At 39.6% G+C, this 5,538-nt stretch overlaps 1 long non-coding RNA gene across 1 annotated transcript; it reads left to right on the forward strand.

The window, feature by feature from the left end:
• The first annotated feature begins 2,016 nt into the window (after positions 1-2,016).
• On the forward strand, positions 2,017-4,963 carry LOC124008644. Its single transcript, XR_006834127.1, has 3 exons — positions 2,017-2,502; positions 2,855-2,987; positions 3,687-4,963. It is a non-coding gene; the product is annotated as an uncharacterized LOC124008644 (long non-coding RNA).
• The last annotated feature ends 575 nt before the right edge of the window (positions 4,964-5,538 follow it).

Below are 5,538 nucleotides of genomic sequence, written 5' to 3' on the forward strand. Positions count from 1 at the left end.
ACCTGGAGAAAAAGCCTGTCTCTTGTTCGTTTGACCAAGAAACAAAGACTAGGCAAATGACAAGACTGTTGACCTCGTGTGGAAGCTGTAGGTACTGCAACCTCAGCCCCATTTAATGTTGTTCGCCTATAACAATGGGTTGAAGTGGCGGATGGATATATTTTTCCATTTTCAGTGATGAGATTTTCCTGCACTTTTCGAAGAAACGCACGTTCTGTTATAGTCACAGCCGTGATTTAACCAGTTTTATAAACGTCCGAGTGTTTTCTATCCACACATACTAATCATATGCATGTACTATATTCCTGGCCTGAGTAACAGGGCGCTGAAATGTTGCGTGATTTTTAACAGAATGTTTGAAAAAGTAGGGGGTAGGATCAACAGGTTAAACACTGTTTCCCATGCTTGTTCAATGAACCATGAACAATTAATGAACATTCACCTGTGGAATGGTCGTTAAGATACTAACAGCTTACAGACGGGGGGAGGCATGAGTATTAATTGTTTATGGTTCATTGAACAAGCATGGGAAACAGTGTTTAAAAACTTTACAATGAACATCTGTGAAGTTATTTGCATTTTTCGAATTATCTTTGAAAGACAGGGTCCTGAAAAAGGGACGTTTCTTTTTTTTGCTGAGTTTATATACACACCATCATGACAATGGGAAAACACATTTTTAGACATTTTGGCAAATGTTTTAAAACTGAAATACATAAAATTCACACCTGGGTCAATACTTTGTAGAAGCACTTTTTTTTAGTGATTACAGCTGAGAGTCTTTCTGGGGAGAGTCTCTTAGAGCTTTCCAGACCTGGATTGTGCAACATTTGCCTGATATTATTTTCAAAATTCTTTAAGCTCTGTCAAATTGGTTGTACGTTTTCCTCTAGAATTTTGCCTTTGCTTAGCTCCATTCTGTTTCTTTTTTTATCCAGAATAACCCAGTGTTTAACGATTACAAGCATACACATAATATGACGCAGCCACCACTATGCTTGAAATATGGAGAGTGGTACTCAGTAATGTGTTGTATTGGATTTGCCCCAAACTTAACACTTTGAAAGACAAAAAGTGAATTGCTTTGCCACATTCTTTGTAGTATTACTTTAGTGCCTTGTTGCAAACATTATGCATGTTTTGGAATAATACCATTCTATAAAGGCTTCCTTTTCACTCTGTCAATTAGGTTAGTATAGTGGAGTAACTACAATGTTTTTGATCCATCCTCCATGTTCTCCTATCAAAGCCATTAAACTCTGTGACTGTTTTAAGGTCACCTTTGGCCTCATGGTGAAATCCCTGTGCGGACACCTGTATCTTTGTAGTGACTGGGTGTATTGGGTGTACTGGGGACCTTACAGATAATTGTATTTGTGAGGTATTTGAGAGGAACAGAGATGAGGTAGACAATAATGTTAAACACCTATTGCTCACGGAGTGAGTCCATGTTACCTTTATTTAACCAGGCAAGTCAGTTAAGAACAAATTCTTATTTTCAATCACAGCCTAGGAACAGTGGGTTAACTGCCTGTTCAGGGGCAGAACGACAGATTTGTACCTTGTCAGCTCAGGGGTTTGAACTTGCAACCTTCCGGTTACTAGTCCAACGCTCTAACCACTAGGCTACCTGTAAAAGGGTTGCATACTTATTGAATCAAAACTTTTATTTTTATTAATTTGTTTTAAAAAAAGACCAAAACATAGTTCTACTTGTACATTATGGGTAATGTGTGTAGGCCAGTATAAAAACATCTCAATTCAATCCATTTTCAGTTCAGGTTGTATCACAACAAAAAGTGTTATAAAGTCAAGGGGTATGAATACTTTCAGAAGGCACTAATATATCATTAACAATTGTCGTAAAAAATCGATAATTTTCTCACTGCTGTACACGCATTACAACAGTTTCTGCATCTCACCGGTAGAAACTGGCCATCTACATTTCCTGGTTGTAAAGCAAACCTCAATATCCAGAATTCATAGCGATTTCAGGACATAATTGGTATTGCCCGTGAAGGTGAAAATGCACTTTCAACCAGAGGATTTTGAAACTGATGCCAGGTCACCAAACGTTGAAAAGTCATGCTATTCCATCGATTTTCCCTTTCACTTCAAAGAGGAAGGCATCCATCAGCCAATATAAGTGCAGCAGAAAATAAATCGAGCTGAGGTAACGTAGCTAACTAGCTATTGAACTACATCTGTTTATGTAAACCAAAATAGAGCTCAGTAGCTCTCATAATATGCTTGCTGACATTCCAGAGCAAATCAATGTAATTAGCCAGCTGCTGTCTTGCGATGTGATTTTTAAGTTTGCAAGCTAACGTTGGCTTTGTTAGGTTACATTAGCTGCAGCCTACCGGACCGTATCTAACCAATATCTAGCTAGCTAGCTAACTAACTACCGCAGAGGCAAAGGTGGCTATGAGTTCTATTTCGAGTCCGATTCAATCAACATCTGCAGCAGCATCAACATCAAGCTCAGCACCAGGAACTAGTGTAAGTCATCTTTCTAAATCTCCCATGATTATATGATTAACAAATACATATACTTGAGCTAAGCATAAACATGGTCCTTGTTGTTGTATTTACAAGTAGGCTACAACTTCTACTGTAGTTTTCTCTGTATTATGGAGGATTGGTTGATTGTTCATGCATAAAGGAGGTATTAGCAAGGAGGGGATGGTGTGGGTGACTGACTAATGTCTGTTAGATGTGGGTACTGTGTGTGAAGGTTAGTATGCATGATCTATTGACATGAGGTGGATGTAGTACCTTGTTTGAGTGTGTATTGATGGGGACAGAGTAGTCAAATATTGGCTAATCACTGACTAATTACTATGTCCTACAGACTAATCCTGCTGCTGATGATGACAACCTCTCCACCAGCTTTAACAGTAGACCCATTGGATGAAAGCTTTCAGCTGGGAACAAACTCAAGCTCAACATAATCTGACTCGGAAAACAAGCCGGGACAGCCGAAGGTATTTATGAGAGCACAATACCCTCTTGAGAAAACAAAATCACCAATACAATAAAATGTCTACAAGCCAAGTGCTCCTCAAACTTTTCACACCCTTGCAGATATTTGGCATGGAGGCATATAGTAGAGTATAGTATACTCTTTGAGCCTGTTCTCTCTATTGTTGACAGTACTGGTCTACTCAACAGCACAACTGTAGGTGCTCATACACAACAATACAGAACTATACTGTCAAGACCCCCTCAAACTTTTCACATTGTTGCTAACAGCCCATCTCAATGTCCCATTATTGACTCTGATTGTAACAAAACACACACCTCAGTCTACTCAGTGTACCCTTTTTTGTTTGCAAATTAACATGGTTTCTTGTGGGGCCATGATTATACTAGTATCGCGATTCTCGTCAGTGACATGGCAAGGAAACAAAACACAAAGCGGATTTAACTTCTTTAGGAAAACAGCCCTATTGTTGGAAACATTATGTTGTCACCCAGAGTCATATGTATTTATTTTCCAAGCTAAAGCACACAATGTTTTACATACAGCAGGTTTTTAAAGGAACAAATAGTTTAGTTAAAACACGGCCTGCTTGGTGTTTTAATTTTTGCCATGGAAAAAAATATTGCAATACTGGTATCGTCACAGCAAAAGTTTCTTGTATGGTTACACATCCTCGTGATCAGTCTACGTTTCTTTCCAGGAGACTTGCAGTACAAACAAATCTTCTGCAAGAGGTGGGTGGTTAAGAAGGTGTACGAGCCCAGAACCCACTACTTCAGGGAGAGACTTGTCCACCTGACTGTGGAGCAAAGAAAGGACCAGAGAGTTGTCTACAAGGAGCCAGAGTCACAGCTCCCCAAACTCAACATCCCTGCCAACATCGCCACAGCGCCAGAGCCTGCTAAACCGGCTGCCATGACCCAACACAAGACAAGGTTCACCAGCTGAAGAACATTCTGGAACATTAAACCAACTCAACATCCCTATTCAATTAGACTGATGTTGTAGTATAATATAGAATACCTAGGATGCTCACAACAACATTGTGGTATAGATATTGCTAGCTCTTGTACATATGTTTCATACATATGCTTAAAAAGTCTGATGCGAAGGATTTACTTCAGACAGGATTTACCCTCATCCACATAATTCACAAGAGAAAGAGTGGGTAATCTGCCTTTACCGTCGGTCCTATTAGCTAACGTTCAATCATTGGATAATAAAATAGACAAACTATGATCGCGTATATTCTACCAACAGGACATAAAAAAATGTAATATCTTATGTTTCACTGAGTCATGGCTGAATGACTACATGAATAACATACAGCTGGCGGGTTTTAAGCAGTATCGGCAGATAAGGACAGCCGCCTCTGGTAAGACAAGGGTGGGGATCTATGTATATTTGTAAACAGCTGGTGCACGAACTCTAATGAAGGAGATGGCTTGTGGTGAGATATTGTGTAGCTAAAGGTAATCCGTCAGCCTATTAATTAGGAAAATATAAAAAATGGCCTATTACCTGGCTATTCAAAATACAAATGGACTTTAATTGTAGAATAACTCCGTTAGCCGCTCTGCACAATCAATGAACCAACAGCGTTGCCTAGACCAGTGGTTCCCTGTGGGACATGCCCCCTGGGGGGGTGCGACGGGTCAGCAAGGGGGGCACGGGGGTCCCCCACCTCCCAGATGGAAAAAATATATATAATAATGGAACACAGTCCAGCTTTAAACTTTTTCTTGAAAGTCGTAATAGTCGAATGCACAAGGAGCAAATTTGAAATTGTTTAGTGTATCATCAGTTCCTCTTGTCATGTTAGTCATTGCATACCTTAGAGTGCTATTTCTAACTTTTCATAAATCAACTAGCCCATGTCAGCTAATGTTTTCTTATCTAGGTTTTTTAGCCCATAGATATTGTCATTTTTTTTGTCACTCATTTATGTCTATTTATTTTTTGTATTTTACCCCCCTCTTTGTCAGCGGGCTCAGGAGGCGACGGTCGAGTGATGCGTCCCCCGAAACCACGCTTCTTAGCACCCGCCTGCATCCCCTGAAACCAGGCTTTTAAGGACCCGCCTGCTTAACCTGTTACATTTACATTTAAGTCCTAGAGTTGAGCTTTAAAAGCACGATACTGTTTTAATGACAAGTGTTTGATGTGATTTTCAATTCTATTTGATTTGATGTCATAGTGGTTAGAGGGAAAAATATGTGACAAATGTGCTTATCCTCCCACAGACTTTAGACGTATGCACTGTTTCTAGTGGTTGAAGTAATGCATTGCAAGAAAGCAAAAGCCTAGTAGTAGCCCTGTGCAAATGGGGAATATATGATTACTCCCTTATTCATAACGAAAAAAATGATATAAATATAAGATGCAATCATTTGCGTTAGTGAGAACATAACTTCATAAACGGACTATCCTAATGATCCTTGACTTCAGCGATGTCATTTACAAAATAGCCTCCAACTCTACTCAGCGAATTGGATGCTGTCTATCACAATGCCATCCGTTTTGTCACCAAAGCCCCATATACTACCCACCAC

This window comes from Oncorhynchus gorbuscha, linkage group LG21 (assembly GCF_021184085.1).
Source record: "Oncorhynchus gorbuscha isolate QuinsamMale2020 ecotype Even-year linkage group LG21, OgorEven_v1.0, whole genome shotgun sequence".
Taxonomy (NCBI): domain Eukaryota; kingdom Metazoa; phylum Chordata; class Actinopteri; order Salmoniformes; family Salmonidae; genus Oncorhynchus; species Oncorhynchus gorbuscha.